The following is an 18,120-nucleotide window of genomic DNA, read 5'->3' on the forward strand; positions in this document are numbered from 1 at the left end:
ATGTGCTTGTAACTATTTTTTTCTCTTCCGTCCAACGGTTGCCCTCAGGACTGGTACGGGATAGCTAGTGGCGAGTCAGGCTCCATGGTTGGTATCACCATCTTGGGCGGAAGAATAGCAGGCGGAGAGGCTCCATGGCTGGTATCATTGGCCCTGATGAACTTGATCGAGGCCCCGACTTGATAGTAAGATACCCATTTTCACCAGAGTTGTGCGTGTACGAGGGGGATGGTATCCACCATCTTGGGCAGAAGAATAGCGGACGGAAATGGAGGAAGTTGGGATTTATGAGAGGCGGGAGGACATTTACCAACGATCGCGGAGACGATTCAACACCATCATTTTTACCATCGCCAATTCGATTAACAACACCATTTCAGCTTTTGTCGTGTGATTCAGTCCAAACCCTTTTGATATCTCAAAGCAACAGAGACATCTGGTCACAAATCAAGTAAAAAAGTGCCACTCTGAAAGTCCAAACCCTCCTTCGCTTTTCAAATAATTTGGGCAGAATGTTTACATCAGTCTGCCAGTGTAGTTGATGTCATCCTGCTACTGTAGTCTAATCTTCCCCGAATCTGGCCTTCTTTGTTGAATCCAATCATTTGAAGTTTGGGGTTCTTACAGGAAAACCAGAAGAGGGTTCCACCATCACACTCCACTCCGTCAAACACAAGACCACCCAATCCCCCATTTGAGTTGAAGATTTCCTCAATACCACCAAAGAAAATCTAGATAACAAACCACTATGAAAAGGTGTGGGTGCCAATGCTGCGGGACGTTATAATCTCATCTCGAATGTGTTGGGGAGGGAATATATGGCGGTTCTGGGAGATGCATTTTGTCAAAAGCTATTGGACGCCATGATGTGTTTCTCCCAACTGTCATTAATGAAGAAAAGTAAAATAAATAATTAAATAAATATCCAAGCTATCTAAACCAAACCCAACCCGATGATAACCCTAAATATTGCACTTGAGGAGATATTTCAACTTACTAAATCAAAATATATAAATTATTAGGCCAATAAATGAGAGATAAATAAAGAATATATAAAAATTCTTGGCCAGGGTTCAGACTATATATAAAGGCTAGGCTCAGGCTTAATATCTAGGCCTGATGGTTGCGTTGGGATCGAACTTGGGCATGAATATGTTTTGTTGATAAAATACAAACCCTGGCCTAGCCCATGAACAAGTTAAATTCTAACCCAGACTTAACCTATTGATAACTGTAAAAATTAGGCTCATTAATAGAGAAACAATTTGTTAGTAAAATAAATTAATAAGTGATTAAATAATTTAGTAAATTAAAAATACAAATCTATGCATAATAATTTACTTAATTTTGTAAAATAGATAATAAATAATTTACTTTAATAAGACAAAAAAATATTCATTTATTATTGGGGCAGGACTCATCCAAGTTATGCAGAACCAAACCTGAACCATTGACTACCCTAAAAATTGGTCGTGAGTTGAATTTAATAAATAAAAATTTATAGAGAATAATTCACTTTAAGTTATTAAAATAAATAAATTAATTTAATTTAGTAAAATAAATAACTAAAACTTAAGTTATTATTGGGATGGGACATGTACAGCCTATCCCACACCAGAACTAACTCATTGATAGCCCTAAAAGGGAGAGAAAATGAGAAATAATTTGTTTGTGAAATAAATTATTAATTAATTGGATAATTTAGCTATGTAAATAAACAAAATCTATGGATGATAATCTACTTAATTTTAGTAAATTAAATAAATAAATATCCAGTCTATCTAGATCCAAACTCAACCTGTTAACAACCCTAAATATTGAACTCAGGGAGGGAGAGAGGGGAAAATAATTTGTCAATAAATTTAAATAATTTACTAAATTCAACAAATAAAATTGTTAACACAATAACATAAATATATCAATAATTAGGCAAGAAAATGAGAGAGAAACAAAGAATAAAAACTTCCTAACCACGCTTTGGGCTTTAAATGAAGGTCAGGCTTAGGCTCAAGATCTAGGTCTAATGGTCGACCCAAGCTCAGACTTGGGTTTGAATATGTTCTGTTGATATAAAAACAAAGCCCAATCCGGACGTAGTCGGCCCGTGAATAGGTTAATCTCAACCAAGGCCTAACCTATTGATGGCCCTTAAATATTAGGCTTCGGGAGAGATGGTGAAATAACTTATTAGTTAAATTAATTATTAATTACTTGAATAATTTAGTAAATTAAATAAATAGAAATCTATGGATAATAATTTACTTAATCTTATAAAATAAATACATCAATAATTTATTTAATAAAAGAAATAAATATTCATTTATTATTGGCCACCTGTTCGAATCAAATAATTAAAATTTTATGTGTAATAGTTTAGTAAAATAAATAAATAAAATTTCATTTATTATTCGGACAGGACAAGTACTAGCTATCCCACACATGACCCAACTCATTGATAGCCCTAAAATTTAGGCTCTAGGGAGAGAGAAAAATAGTAAAATAAATTATTCATTAATTGGACATTTCATTAACTAAATCAATATAATTAAACTAATTTAATAAAGTAAAAAATAAATAAATATCCTATCTATCTAAAACCAAACCCAACTCGTTGACAACCCTAAATATTGGACTTAGGGAGGGAGTGAGAGGGAAATAATTTGTTAAAAAATTAAATAATTTAGAAAATTAAATAAATAAATTTTTAAACTTACTAAAATAAATATATAAACAACTTCCTGGTTGGGCTAGGCACAAGATCTAGGCTCGATTGATGCGACATCGAACTTGGACTTAAATATGTTCTGTTGATATAAGGATGAAGCCCAACCCGAACCTTACCTAACCCGTGAAAAGGTTTATTCCCAACCTAGACACTAACGTATTAATAAATTATAAATTAATTGAATAATTTAGTAAATTAAATAAATAGAAATCTATGGATAATAATTTACTCAATTTTATAAAATAAACAAATGAATAATTTAATTTAATAAAATAAATAAAGACCCAAGCTATCTAGAACCAAACGCGACCCATTGACAACCCTAAATATTAGATTCGGGGCAGAAAGAGAGGGAGGGAAATGATTTGTAAATAAAATTAAATAATTTAGTAAATTAAATAAATAAAATCTTTTAACTTAATAAAACCATTACGTTCAAGATCTAGGGCCGATAGTCAGCTCAGGCTCAGACTTGGGCTTGAATATGTTCTGCTGGTATAAAGGCTAAGCCCAAACTGAACTTTGCACGGCCTGTGAATAGGTTTAATCACAATCGAGACCTAAGATATTAATAGCACTAAATATTAGGCTTGGAAAGAGAAAGTGAAATACCGTATTAGTTAAATAAATTATTAATTACTTGAATAAGTAAATGAAATAAAAAGAAATCTATGGATAATAATTTATTTATTTTTGTAAAACAAATAAATCAATAATTTTGTTATCGATAGACTGTTGATAACCCTAAAACTTAGGCTCTTTAGAGGGAGAAAAAATTTCGTTAGTAAATAAAATTAGTTTATTAAATTAAATAAATAAAATGTATAGATAACAACTTAATTAATTTAGTAAAATAATAAATCAATAAATAAGTATCTGAGCTATCTAAATCCAAATCCGACTCGTTGACAACCCTCAATATTAGACTTGGTGAGGGATAGAGAGAGGGAAATGATAAGTTAATAAAATTAAATAGTTTAGTAAATTAAATAAATAAAACTTTTAGTTTACTAAATTAAATATATAAATAAATTGTCAAGAAAATGAGAGAGTAATAAAGAATATTAATTTCATGGTTGGGTTGGACTCAAGATCTAGGTCTAATAGTTGGGTCGGGCTCAAACTTAGGCTTGAAAAAATTCTATTGATATAAAGACAAAGCCCAGCTACCCAACCTATAAATAGAATTAATCCCAACTTGTTAATAAATTATTGATTTTGAATAAATTAGTAAATTAAATAAATATAAATCTATGGATAATAATTTAATTAATTTTGTCAAATAAATAAATGAATAATTTAATTTAAAAAAATAAATAAATAACAAGCTACTCCACTAATTGAAAACCCTAAATATTAGACACGAAGCAGTAAGAAATGTAGTTGTTTATTAATGGCACCATTGTAAATAGTTACATTTTCAACAACAAATATGAAAGAGAGATTAGAGAAACAAAGAATAAAAATTTCCTTATCATAATCTGAGGTTTATATGATGGTTGGGCATAGACTTGGGCTTGAATAAGTTCTATTGATATAACGGCAAAGCCCGATCTGAACATGGCCCAACCAAAGAAAAGGTTTAATCCCAACCAATACCTATCCTATTGATGCCCTAAATATTAGGCTCGTGAGAGAGAGAGAGAGAGAGAGAAATAATTTATTGAACAACATAGTAAATTAAATAAATAGAAATCTATGGATAATATTTTACTTAATTTTGTAAAATAAACAAATCAATAATATAATTTAATAAAATAACTAAATATTCATTTATTATTGCATCTTGGGTGGGTTGAATCAAATAAATAAAAATTTATACATAATAGTTTATCTAATGTATTAAAATATAAAAATTAATAATTTAGTTTAGTAAAATAAATACATTAAATTTGATTTATTATTGGGACGGGACAAGTACCTACTATCCCACACCTGACTAAATATATTGATAGCCCTAAATATAGGCTCTTGGAGAGAGAAAAATAATTTGTTAGGAAATTAATTAATTAATTAATCAAAGAATTCAGTAAACCAAGTAATTAGAAATTTATGGATAATACTTTTGCCACGCAACAGACCGCGAACGCGGCGGGGTCACTTATTTAATTACTAGTTAGTAAATTAAATAAATAGAAATCCATGAATAACAATATAAAGGCTAAGCCCAAACCGAACTTCGCTCGGCCCGTGAATAGGTTTAATTCCAACCGAGACCTAAGCTCTTGATAGCACTAAATATTAGGCTTGGCAAGAGAAAGTGAAATACCTTATTAGTTAAATAAATTATAAGTAAATGAAATAAATAGAAATCTATGGATAATAATTTATTTATTTTTAAATAAATCAATAATTTTGTTATCGATAGCTTGTAGATAACCCAAAAACATAGGCTCTTTAGAGGGAGAAAAAATTTTGTTTTTATTAAATTAAATAAATAAAATGTATTGATAAGTATCGGAGCTATCTAAATCCAAACCCGACCCGTTGACAACCCTCAATATTGGACTTGGTCAGGTATAGAGAGAGGGAAATAATAAGTTAATAAAATTAAATAGTTTAGTAAATTAAATAAATAAAACTTTTAGTTTACTAAATTAAAAATATAAATAAATTGTCATGAAAATGAGAGAGTAATAAAGAATACTAATTTCATGGTTGGGTTAGACCCAAGATCTAGGTCTGATGGTTGGGTCGGGCTCAAACTTAGGCTTGAAAATATTCTATTGATATAAAGACAAAGCCCAGCTACCCAACCTATAAATAGGATTAACCCCATCTTGTTAATAAATTATTGATTTTGAATAAATTAGTAAATTAAATAAATAGAAATCTATGGATAATAGTTTACTTAATTTTGTCAAATAAATAAATGAATAATTTAATTTAATAAAATAAATAAATAACCAAGCTACCCCACTAGTTGAAAACCCCAAATATTAGAAACGAAGTGGTAAGAGAGTTTGTTGTTTATTAATGGAACCATTATAAATAGTTACATGTTCAACAACAAATATGAAAGAGAGATTAGAAAACACAGAATAAAAATTTCCTTATCACAATATGAGGTTTATATGATGGTCGGGCATAGACTTGGGCTTGAAAAAGTTTTATTGATATAAAGGCAAAGCCCAACCCGAACATGGCCCAACCAAAGAAAAGGTTTAATCCCAACCGATACCAATCCTATTGATGCCCTAAATATTAGGCTCATGCGCACGCACGCACACGAGAGAGAGAGAGAGAGAGAGAGAGAGAAAGTTAAATAAATTATTAATTTCTTAACAACATAGTAAATTAAATAAATAGAAATCTATGGATAATATTTTACTTAATTTTGTAAAATAAACAAATCAATAATATAATTTAATAAAATAACTAAATATTCATTTATTATTGTGTCTCGGGTGGGTTGAATCAAATAAATAAAAATTTATACATAATAGTTTATCTAATGTATTAAAATATATAAATTAATAAATTAGTTTAGTAAAATAAATAAATTAAATTTGATTCATTATTGGGACGGGACAAGTATATGCTATCCCACACCTGACTAAACATATTGATTGCCCTAAGTATAGGCTTTGGGAGAGAGAAAAATAATTTCTTAGGAAATTAATTAATTAATTAATCAAAGAATTTAGTAAATTAAGTAATTAGAAATCTATGGATAATACTTTTGTCACGCAAGAGGCCGTGAACACGGGGGTGACTTATTATTGGTGCAAGATTGGTCCAAGAAATCCAAAAGCAAACCCGAACCATTGACAACCATAAATATTGGTCACATGTTGAATTAAATAAATAAAAAATTATGGAGAAAATTTTATTTATTATTGGGACAAGACATGTATAGCCTATCCGACACGAGAACTAATCCATTGATAGCCTTAAAAAAAGGGAGATAGAAATAATTTGTTCATAAATTAAATCATTAGTTTAGTTAAGTAAATAAATAAAATCTATGGATAATAATTTACTTAGGCAAGAAAAGAAGACAGAATAGTTAGCGGTTTATTAATGGCATCATTGTAAAAAGTTACATGTTCAGCAACAAATATGAAAGAGAAATTACTAGAAAATGAGAGAAAAACAAAGAATAAAAATTTCCTTGTCACAATACGAGCTTTATATGATGGTCAGGCACAAGCTAAAAAATCTAGGCTTGATGGTTGGCCCGGGCTTAGACTTGGGCTTGAATAAGTTCTATTGATATAAAGGCAAAGCCCGGCCCAAACGGGACCCGACCAATGGAAAGCTTGAATCCCAACCGATACCTATTCTATTGATAGCCCCACAAAATGTAAAATAACATGTATACCTTATACACAAAATGTGTAAGCTTAAACATATGAGGGCCGGGCCAGGCTTGAACTATTAAGCCCAAGCTCAACCCAAAAATTTGTGGGCCTGATGTGGGCCCAGGCCTGGGCCGGGCTGAAATGATCACCCCTACTTGACAACCCTAAATATCTAACTCGAGCAAGGAGAGAGAGAGAGAGAGTTTATAAAAGTAAATAAATTAGTAAATTCAATAAATATTTTTTAACTTAAGAACATAAAAATGAGAAAGAAACAAAGATCATGGATAATAATTTACTTAATATTGTCATAAAAAAATGAATAATTATCCAAGCTACTCCACCCGTTGAATAATTAAAGAATTCAGTAAATTAAGAAAGTAGAAATCTATGGATAATAATTTACTTAATTTTGTAAATAGATAAATCAATAACTGACTTTAATAAAATAAATAAATAAATATTCACTTATTATTGGTGCAAAACTAGTCCAAGCAATCCAGAACCAAACCCGAACCACTGACAACCGTAAATATTGGTCATAGATTAAATTAAATAAATAATAATTTATGGAGAGTAATTTATTTAATCTATTAAAACAAATAAATGAATAATTTAATAAATAAAATTTCAGTTATTATTGGGATAAGACATGTACAGCCTATCTGACACCAAAACTAAACCATTTTATAAAGAGAGAGAAAGAGAAATAATTTGTTCATAATTTAAATCATTAATTAGTTGAATAATTTAGTTAAGTAAATACATGAAATCTATGGATAATAATTTAATAAATTTTGGTAAAATAAAGAAATACCCAAGCTATCTAGAACCAAACGCAACCCGTTGACAACCCTAAATATTAGACTTGGGGTAGAAAGAGAGGGAGCGAAATGATTTGTTAATAAAATTAAATAATTTAGTAAATTAAATAAATAAAATCTTTTAACTTAATAAAATTAGTACGCTCAAGATCTAGGCCCAATGGCCAACTCGGGCTCAGACTTGGGCTTGAATATGTTCTGCTGATATAAAGGCTAAGCCCAAACTGAACTTTGCTCGGCCCGTGAATAGGTTTAATTCCAACCGAGACCTAAGCTATTGATAGCACTAAATATTAGGCTTGGCAAGAGAGAGTGAAATACCTTATTAGTTAAATAAATTAGTAATTACTTGAATAAGTAAATGAAATAAATAGAAATCTATGGATAATAATTTATTTATTTTTGTAAAACAAATAAATCAACAATTTTGTTATCAATAGCCTGTTGATAACCCTAAAACTTAGGCTCTTTAGAGGGAGAAAAAATTTTATTAGTAAATAAATTTAATTTATTAAATTAAATAAATAAAATGGATAGATAAGTATCCGAGCTATCTAAATCCAAACCCAACCCATTGATAACCCTCAATATTGGACTTGGTGAGGGGTAGAGAGAGGGAAATAATAAGTTAATAAAATTAAATAGTTTAGTAAATTAAATAAATAAAACTTTTAGTTTACTAAATTAAATATATAAATAAATTGTCAAGAAAATGGGAGAGTAATAAAGAATATTAATTTCACGGTTGGGTTGGACTCAAGATCTTAGTCTGATGGTTGGGTCGGGCTCAAACTTAGGCTTGAAAATATTCTATTGATATAAAGACAAAGCCCAGCTACCCAACCCGTAAATAGGATTAATCCCAACTTGTTAATAAATTATTGATTTTGAATAAATTAGTAAATTAAATAAATAGAAATCTATGGATAATAGTTTCCTTAATTTTGTCAAATAAATAAATGAATAATTTGATTTAATAAAATAAATAAATAAGCAAGCTACCCCACTAATTGAAAACCCTAAATATTAGACACGAGGCGGTAAGAAAGTTAGTTGTTTATTAATGGCACCATTATAAATTGTTACATGTCCAACAACAAATATGAAAGAGAGATTAGAGAAACAAAGAATAAAAGTTTCATTATCACAATCCGAGGTTTATATGATGGTCGGGCATAGACTTGGGCTTGAATAAGTTTTGTTGATATAAAGGCAATGCTTGACCCATACATGGCCCAACCAAAGAAAAGGTTTAATCCCAACCGATACCAATCCTATTGATGCCCTAAATATTAGGCATCAATATTTAGGGGGAGAGAGAGAGAGAGAGAGAGAGAGAGAGAGAGAAATAACTTATTAGTTAAATAAATTATTAATTTCTTAACAACATAGTAAATTAAATAAATTGAAATCTATGGATAAGAGAGAGAGAAATTGTTAATAAAAGTAATAATTTAGTAAATTCAATAAATATTTTCTAACTTAATAACATAAATATATAAATAATTAGGAGAGAAAATGAGGGAGAAAAAGAATTTCCTCATTGATAATAATTTTAATAATTTTGTCAAATAAATAAATGAAAATTTTAATTTAATATAAATAAATATCCAAGCTACCCCACCTGTTGAAAACCCTAATATTAGACATGAAATAGTAAAAAGGAGACAAAAATAATTAATTTGGTTTAGTAAAATAAATAAATAATTTTTCATTTATTATTGGGACAGAATTGGTATAGCCCATACCACACTTGACCAAACATATTGATTGCCCTAAATATAAGTTCCAGGGAGAGAAAAATAATTTGTTAGGATAATAATTGATTAATTAATTAATTAAAGAATTTAGTAAATTAAGTAAATAAAAATATATGGATAATAATTTACTTAATTTTGTAAAATAAATAAATACCCAAGCTATCTAGAACCAAACGCGACCCATTGACAACCCTAAATATTAGACTCGGGGTAGAAAGAGAGGGAGCGAAGGGATTTGTTAATAAAATTAAATAATTTAGTAAATTAAATAAATAAAATCTTTTAACTTAAGCCCAAACCAAACTTCGCTTGGCCCATGAATAGGTTTAATTCTAACCGAGACCTAAGCTATTGATAGCACTAAATATTAGGCTTGGAAAGAGAAAGTGAAAGTTAAATAAATTAGTAATTACTTGAATTAGTAAATGAAACAAATAGAAATCTATGGATAATAATTTATTTATTTTTATAAAACAAATAAATCAATAATTTTGTTATCGATAGCTTGTTGATAACCCTAAAACTTAGGCTCTTGGGAGGGAGAAAAACGTTTTGTTATTAAATAAAATTAATTTATTAAATTAAATAAATAAAAAGTATAGATAAGTATCAGAGCTATCTAAATCCGAACCCAACCCGACTTGACAACCCTAAATATCTTACTCGAGGAGAGAGAGAGAGAGAGAGTTTATAAAAGTAAAATAAGTAAATTCAATAAATATTTTTTAACTTAATAACATAAAAATGAGAAAGAAACAAAGATCATGGATAATAATTTACTTAATATTGTCATAAATAAATGAATAATTATCCAAGCTACCCCACCCGTTGAAAACCCTAAATATTCGACATGAAGTGGTAAGACAAAGAAGGAAATAATTAAATAATCTAATAAATTAAATCAACAAAATATTTTAACTTATTAAAATAAGTATATAATTAGGCAACAAAATAAGAGATAATAGTTAGTTGTTTATTAGTGGTATCATTGTAAATAGTTACATGTTTATTAAAAAGAGATTACTAGAAAATGAGAGAGAAAGAAAGAATAAAAATTTCCTTTTCGCAATTCGAACTTTTTATGATGGCCGGGCATTGGCTCAAAATCTAGGCCAGATGGTTGGCTCGAGCTTAGACTTGGGCATGAATTAATTCTATTGATATAAATGCAAAGCGCGGCCTGAACGTGGCCCGACCAATAAAAAAGGTTTAATCTGAACCGATACCTATCCAATTGAGAGCTCTAAATATTAGGCTCGAGGGGGGGGGGAGAGAGAGAGAGAGAGAGAGAGAGAGAGAGAGAGAGAGAGAGAAATAAATTAGTAGTTAATGTAAAATAAATAAATCAATAACTTATATTAATGAAAAGTTAATATTCATTTATTATTGAGAATTGATTGAATCAAATAAATAAAAATTTATGGATAATTATTATATTTATTAAAATAAAGAAATTATTAATTTGGTTTAGTAAAATAAATAAACAAAATTTCATTTATTATTGGGACATAATAGGTATAGCCTATCCTACACCTCACCAAACATATTGATTGCCCTAAATATAAGCTCCAAGGAGAGAAAAATATTTTTTTAGGATAATAATTGATTAATTTATAATTAAAGAATACAGTAAATTAAGTAAATTTCTATGGATAATAATTTACTTAATTTTGTAAATAGATAAACCTGAACCATTGACAATCGTAAATATTGGTCATAGCTTGAATTAAATAAATGAATAATTTAAGAAATAAAATTTCAGTTATTATGTACAGCCTATCTGACACCAAAATTAATCCATTTTATAAAGAGAGAGAGAAAGAAATAATTTGTTCATAATTTAAATCATTAATTAGTTGAATAATTTAGTTAAGTAAATACATAAAATCAATGGATAATAATTTAAATTTTGGTAAAATAAATAAATACCCGAGCTATCTAGATCTAAACCCAACCCATTGACAACCCTATATCTAAATCGAATAGGGAGAGGTAGAGAGAGAGAAATAGTTTGTTAATAAAAGTAACAAATTTCCTTTTCGCAATCCGAGCTTTATATGATAGTCGGGCACGAGCTCAAAATCTAGGCCTGATGGTTGGCCTGGGCTTAGACTTGGGCTTGAATTAGTTCTATTGATATAAAGGCAAAGCCCGACCCATATAAGAAATAAATATTCATTTATTATTGGGAAAATCAAATAAATAAAAGTTTTTGAATAATTTAATAAATAAATATCCAAGGTATCTATGAATTATATGACGTCCGTGTAATTAGTTATTACAAATCTATTCATTAAGAAAATCATCCACCGAGTACTCACATTTATAGGAAAAATACACCACATTGTATATGAATCAGCATCGAAATTCACATTTGAAACTAGACCTATTTATGGGCCAGGCTCGGGCTTGGCTTTTGACAAAATTCTAAAGGGCCTGACCCAAAACCGGAGCCTGAGATAGTGTCAGTTGGGTCTGAAGCCCAGCCTATGAACAAGTCTACTTGCAATAGATTGGGTACCCATATTATCGACACTAAAAGCATTTTCGAGGTCTTCAAATAGGCTAACATCCAAGCTGAGCATGAAATTCTATGATTGAATAAAGTTGAGGGCAAGGGATCAGGTTGCAAGACCCAACCATGAGCAAGCATGTATTATTGGAATCATAATATATGGTTCGATGGCAGCTATTATCTCAGAGAACCAGCATTGGGCTCAATTTTTAACACAGAAAGAGAGTAATTATGGTCAGAAACCACTTTGAAAGTAATTATTTAAAAAAAACAGATAAGCACTAGAATAGAGGCAAAAATAACAAGCTAACTCGCCTAGAGAGAGAGAGAGAGATTGCACGATTGAGGGAGGTTAGGCCAATGGTTCCCTTGTATGATGGTAAGAAAGAGAAGGAAATAATTAAATAATCTAGTAAATTAAATCAACAAAATATTTGTTACATGTTTATTAAAAAGAGATTACTAGAAAATGAGAGAGAAACAAAGAATAAAAATTTCCTTTTCGCAATCCGAGCTTTATATGATGGCCGGGCACAGACTCAAAAAGGGACATTTTTTTAGGATATTTTTTAATGATATTTTTGACTTTAGAACATATATTAACTCACATTTCCTTTTCGATCGTTTCAATTGTAATTATGATTCATTTATTGATATAAAGGCAAAGCCTGGCCTGAACGTGGCCCGACCAATAAAAAAGGTTTAATCCCAACCGAAACCTATCCAATTGAGAGCTCTAAATATTAGGCTCGGGGAGAGAGAGAGAGAGAGAGAGAGAGAGAGAGAGAGAGAGAGAGAGAGAGAAGAGAGAGAGAGAGAGAGAGAGAGAGAGAGAGAGAGAGAGAATATAAATAATTAGGAGAGAAAATGAGAGAGAATAAAGAATTTCTTCATGGATAATAATTTAATTAATTTTATCAAATAAATAAGAAAACCCTAAATATTAGACACAAAGCGGTAATAATTTGTTAGGATAATAATTGATTAATTAATTCTATTAAAACAAATAAATAAAAAAATAAATTTTCAGTTATTATTGGGACAAGACATGTACAGCCTATCTGACACCAAAGCTAATTCATTTTATAAAGAGAGAGAGAGAGAGAGAGAGAGAGAGAGAGAGAGAGAGAGAGAGAAATAATTTGTTCATAATTTAAATCATCAATTAGTTGAATAATTTAGTTAAGTAAATAAATAAAATCTATGGATAATATCTAGATCTAAACCCAACCCACTGACAACCCTAAATATCTAACTCGAAGAGGGAGAGGGAGAGAGAGAGAGAGAGAGAGAGAGAGAGAGAGAGAGAGAGAGAAATAATGTCAATAAAAATAATAATTTAGTAAATTCAATAAATATTTTTTAACTTAATAACATAAATATATAAATAATTAGGAAAGAAAAATAGATAGAAAAAAGAATTTCCTCATGGATAATTTAATTAATTTTGTCAAATAAATAAATGAATAATTTAATTTAATATAAATTAATATCCAAACTACCCCACCCATTGAAAACCCTAAATATTAGGCACAAAGCGATAAAAAAGAGAGAAATAATTAAATAATCTAGTAAATCAAATCAACAAAATCTTTTAACTTATTAAAATAAGTATAAGACGGAATAGTTAGTGGTTTATTAATGGCATCATTGTAAATAGTTACATGTTCAACAACAAATAAGAAAGAGAGATTACTAGAAAATGAGAGAGAAACAAAGAATAAAAATTTCCTCATCGCAATACAAGCTTTATATGATGGTGGGGCACAAACGGGGCCCGACCAATGGAAAGGTTTAACTTATTAAAATAAGTGTTGTTGATATAAAGGCAAACCTGGCCCGAACGGGGCCCGACCAATGGAAAGGTTTAATCCCAACCAATACCTATCCTATTGATAGCCCTAAATATTAAGCTCAGGGAAGAGAGAGAGAGAGAGAGAGAGAGAGAGAGAGAGAGAGAGAGAGAGATAAAACAATTTACTTAATTTTGTAAAATAAATAAATCAATAACTTATATTACCATTGACAACCGCAAATATTGGTCATAGGTTGAATTAAATAAATAAACATTTATGGAGAATAATGTATTTAATCCATTAGAACAAATAAATGAATAATTTAATTTAATAAAATAAAGAACTACAATTTTAGATATTATTGGGACACAACCTATCCGACACTATAACTAATTTGAAAAATTAATAAATCAATAATTTAATTTAATAAAAGAAATAAATATTCATTTATTATTGGGAAAATCAAATAAATAAAAGTTTTTGAATAATTTAATAAATAAACATTCAAGCTGAGCATGAAATTCTATGATTGAATAAAGTTAAGGGCAAGGGATCATGTTGCAAGACCCAACCATGAGTAAGCATGTATTATTAGAATCATAATATGATTCCATAGCAGCTATTATCTAATTAAATAAATAGAAATTTTTGGAGAATAATTTATTTAATCTATTAAAATAAATAGTATAATTTAGTGAATACAATTACATTAATGCCCTTAGTAAGGTGGCCAGCACTAAAATCAACAATAAAAGAAGGAAGTCTCATAACTAAGAACTACTAATCACGAGCATAAAACATAATCAGGACTAAATTAAAAAGGAAGAAAACTATAGCCTGTTCGGCCCGTTGGAGTAGAATTAAGCCTATGCCCTTAAATTAGGATCACTGATTTTTGCATTTTAATTGAATAGGATTCAGTAGTTTTGTTTGGCTCTAGTAGCTCTAGCCAAGTTAAATTGAATGGTCCTAGGAGTGACTCAAAATGAGGGCAAGAGTGGAGAGGGGGTTAGCAAGATGTGTCAAATATCCCAACTAGCAAGTCATTTTAAACTGAGAAAAGGTAGGGTTAACTCAGAAAGGAATGACTAAACAGAAAAGGGTGAATGACTAAACTGAATGGTCCTAGGAGTGACTTAAAATGAGGGCAAGAGTGGAGAGGGGAAGCTTTACAAGATGTGTTAAATATCCCAACTAGCAAGTCATTTAAAATAGAGAAAAGGTTGGGTTAACTCAAAAAAGTTCTTAAGTGATTTCTTCAGCTGACATATTCTTTCTACTACATACCTCCTACCAGGATATTCAAATGATTCTTTGCATACAAGCTACCACAACCACCTTAGAATTGCACAGTTCCATCAGCACTTGGCTGAGAAACTTGATCTGGAGATGTCTGCACTCCAGTTCATGATAAAGGAATATCCTGGAAATGAGGAAGAGAGAATGAGAGCAGCAATTGGGAAGTTTGGGCTGACAGGCAAAGCACAGGTAATGCCAATGAAGAACCTGTCCGATGGACAAAGGAGACGGGTGATATTTGCGTGGTTGGCATGGAGACAATCACACATGATGGTACTGGTGAGCCATGACTTCAGGCTCATCAACCAGATAGCTGAAGAGATATGGGTATGTGAGAACCAGACTGTAACCCGGTGGGAGGGTGACATTATGGATTTCAAGCAGCATCTGAGAAGCAAGGCGGGTTTGTCTGATTGAGGTGTGACGCAGGTAAGGACCGAGTCATTGAGGATCTATTTTATTCATATAGTTTCTACCGACTTTTTTATCATTACATTCTCCATTTTTTGTCGAAGTGGGGATGATGATGACGATATCAAGAGGGCGGAGCAATAAGTTGAGGCCAGAGATGGGGCGGGTATTATTACAGAGCCTAACCCTGGAGGTCCAATTTTCTCTGCTAGATTAGCAGAAGATTGATGATGTCTTTTTATATATTTGTTTGGTTAATTAATTAGATAGATGGAGATGGCTGGAGGAGAGTTGTATAACACTACCTTTCAAAAGATACTATTTGAGTGGAAAAAGAGATTGCAGGTTTTACATGCTTGAAAATGTTTTATATGTTTGCTTTTATTTTTAAATTTTCATTTTGGATACACTTTATATGTTATGTTTATGTATTTTAATTTTAGATAATAGACTTTTTAAATCATTTATTTTAAACTAAAATCCTCTTTACTAGATTGGGTTCGACTTGAACCGAGGGCCTACGAGGCCAAATGGCTTAACAAAGATGACTCAACAAGATGAAACTGGTTTAACAAGGTATGGACAAGTGTAGACAAGATTAGCTGTACATGACCCATGACCTAAATGGCTTGTAAATGATGGCTCAAACAGGTTTTGAACTAGACCAATCTTAGGTTAAATTAGGGGATAAGGTGACTATAGGATCACTCAACAAGGTCAAAATATGCCAGGTTTGGGTTGAACAAATGAAGGGGGTTGGGAGTGTGACTAGATCGGGTCAAGACCCAACTAGGCCTGGGTGAATCAATAGATGACTCTACAAATACGATCTAGGTTTAAGCTTAGACTAGACGAGGAATACTCAACTATGGGTACACTAGAGACTAGAAGACATGGTATGACTATATGCATACTAATAAAGATAACGAATGAACCTTCAAACACTGAACAGGAATTGCATTTTTCCTAGGTTCAAAAGACTATTCCTTTGAAAGTCACATGGTGAGGACTGTAACCATCTACTAATTTCCTGTTCATTTACTGCAAAGTTATGGGAGTGGCTCTTCTCATTGTTTGGATGCAGGTTGGTCAGGCCAGCGGATGCAAGCTTGATTTTTTATCTGGTTTTCCTTTCTTGGCAACACAAGAGGAAGAATTATGTGGAGGTGTGCAAGAGTAGTGTTGCTCTAGTCTGTGTGGGAAGAAAGGAATACTAGAACTTTTCAAGAGAACGAGAGAAACTTAGAAGAGATGAAGGAATGCATTCTAAATAGGGTGATCTTATGGCTAAAATCACTGGACTTATTTCATCATTTATCATTTAGTGATATTTGGAGGAATTGGTTAGCAGTGGCTAATTGTTCATCTAGAAAGATTAAAGTGAGTCTGACTTGGGAACCCCCTCCTAAGAACTTTTTGAAACTGAATTTCGATGGAAGTAGTCTTGGTAACCCAGGTCCGTTAGGGGGGGAGGGGTATTGAGGAATGAGGCTAGGAATGTGGTTCTTATCTACTCGGGGCCCATAGGAGCTGGAAAATCTGTTAGGGCGGAACTCGCAGCTGCTATCCAAGGAATACAGCTAACTGTGCAGATAGGTGTGGAACATCTGATAATAGAAGGGGACTCCAAGGTGGTATTGGGATGGCTACAAAACCCGGACTCTATAGTGTGGTGCTTTAAGAATGAAACTAAAAAATTCAACTGCCTGACAAGAAGTTTGACAGTGAGAATACAATGGGTGGGGAGATCTACTAACTCTATGGCTGATGGCCTTGCAAAGCAAGTGGTAAACAGGGAAAGCTTATATTGGGCTCAATTGTAGATTGAATCTGTTTCCCGTTTTCAGTTTTTTGGTTTCTGTTTTCTGTTATCTGTCTCCGTTTGTCTTTCTTCCTGCTAATTTGGAGAGGACGCAGCTCGTGCCTCTCCATGAGAAGCTTGTAATTCTCTATTAATGAATCTTATCTCTTTACTCGACAAAAAAAAAAAAACTCTAGAAGGGCTTTACATTTTTCAAAGGGGGTTTACTTCAACAATTCAGCAATTCTTCTTCCAATCTTGCAGTGGTACTATCAAATTTACAATGAATATCTCCTCCCAATCATTCTCAAGCATATTGCATACCATTCTGCAATCCTTTGCTGCTTTAGCCATAATTTGTATTTGTATTTCTTTTTTTGGTTTTTCCTCCTGCTTTCCCACTTCAGAGTTTCTAGAAACCCACTGTGTTTCTTCTACAAGTTCAGAGTCTCCACTCTTCTATCTTCTCTAGTTTCCTCCTTCAAGATTTTTGTGACCTCTTTCCAACCAGTCCTTTTTTCCTTCCCCAAAATACCCCATAAGCACCACATATCTTCCTTTAACATTCTCCCTTCTTTCTACTACATACCTCCTCCTAGGAAATTCAAATGATTCTTAACATACAAGCTTTCCTATCCTCCATGAAAGTGTGAAACCACCCCATAGCTTCTTCTCCAATCAGAAA

At 31.3% G+C, this 18,120-nt stretch overlaps 1 protein-coding gene and 1 pseudogene across 2 annotated transcripts in view; both read left to right on the forward strand.

The window, feature by feature from the left end:
- The window catches only part of AFH14 (Formin Homology 14), an 89,675-nt gene extending 89,027 nt beyond the window's left edge, over nucleotides 1-648 (forward strand). For both annotated transcript variants that reach the window (XR_016113236.1, XR_016113237.1), the window contains one exon: nucleotides 49-648. The gene's annotated coding sequence lies outside the window, so the exon portion shown is untranslated. The remainder of the gene's footprint in view (nucleotides 1-48) is intronic.
- LOC148860662 (ABC transporter F family member 1 pseudogene) lies at nucleotides 135-15,640 on the forward strand (annotated as a pseudogene).
- Nucleotides 15,641-18,120: the final 2,480 nt, after the last annotated feature.

The sequence above is a fragment of the Nelumbo lutea genome, chromosome 4, assembly GCF_056320005.1.
Source record: "Nelumbo lutea isolate HS-2025 chromosome 4, American lotus-T2T, whole genome shotgun sequence".
In the NCBI taxonomy this organism is placed as follows: Eukaryota; Viridiplantae; Streptophyta; class Magnoliopsida; order Proteales; family Nelumbonaceae; genus Nelumbo; species Nelumbo lutea.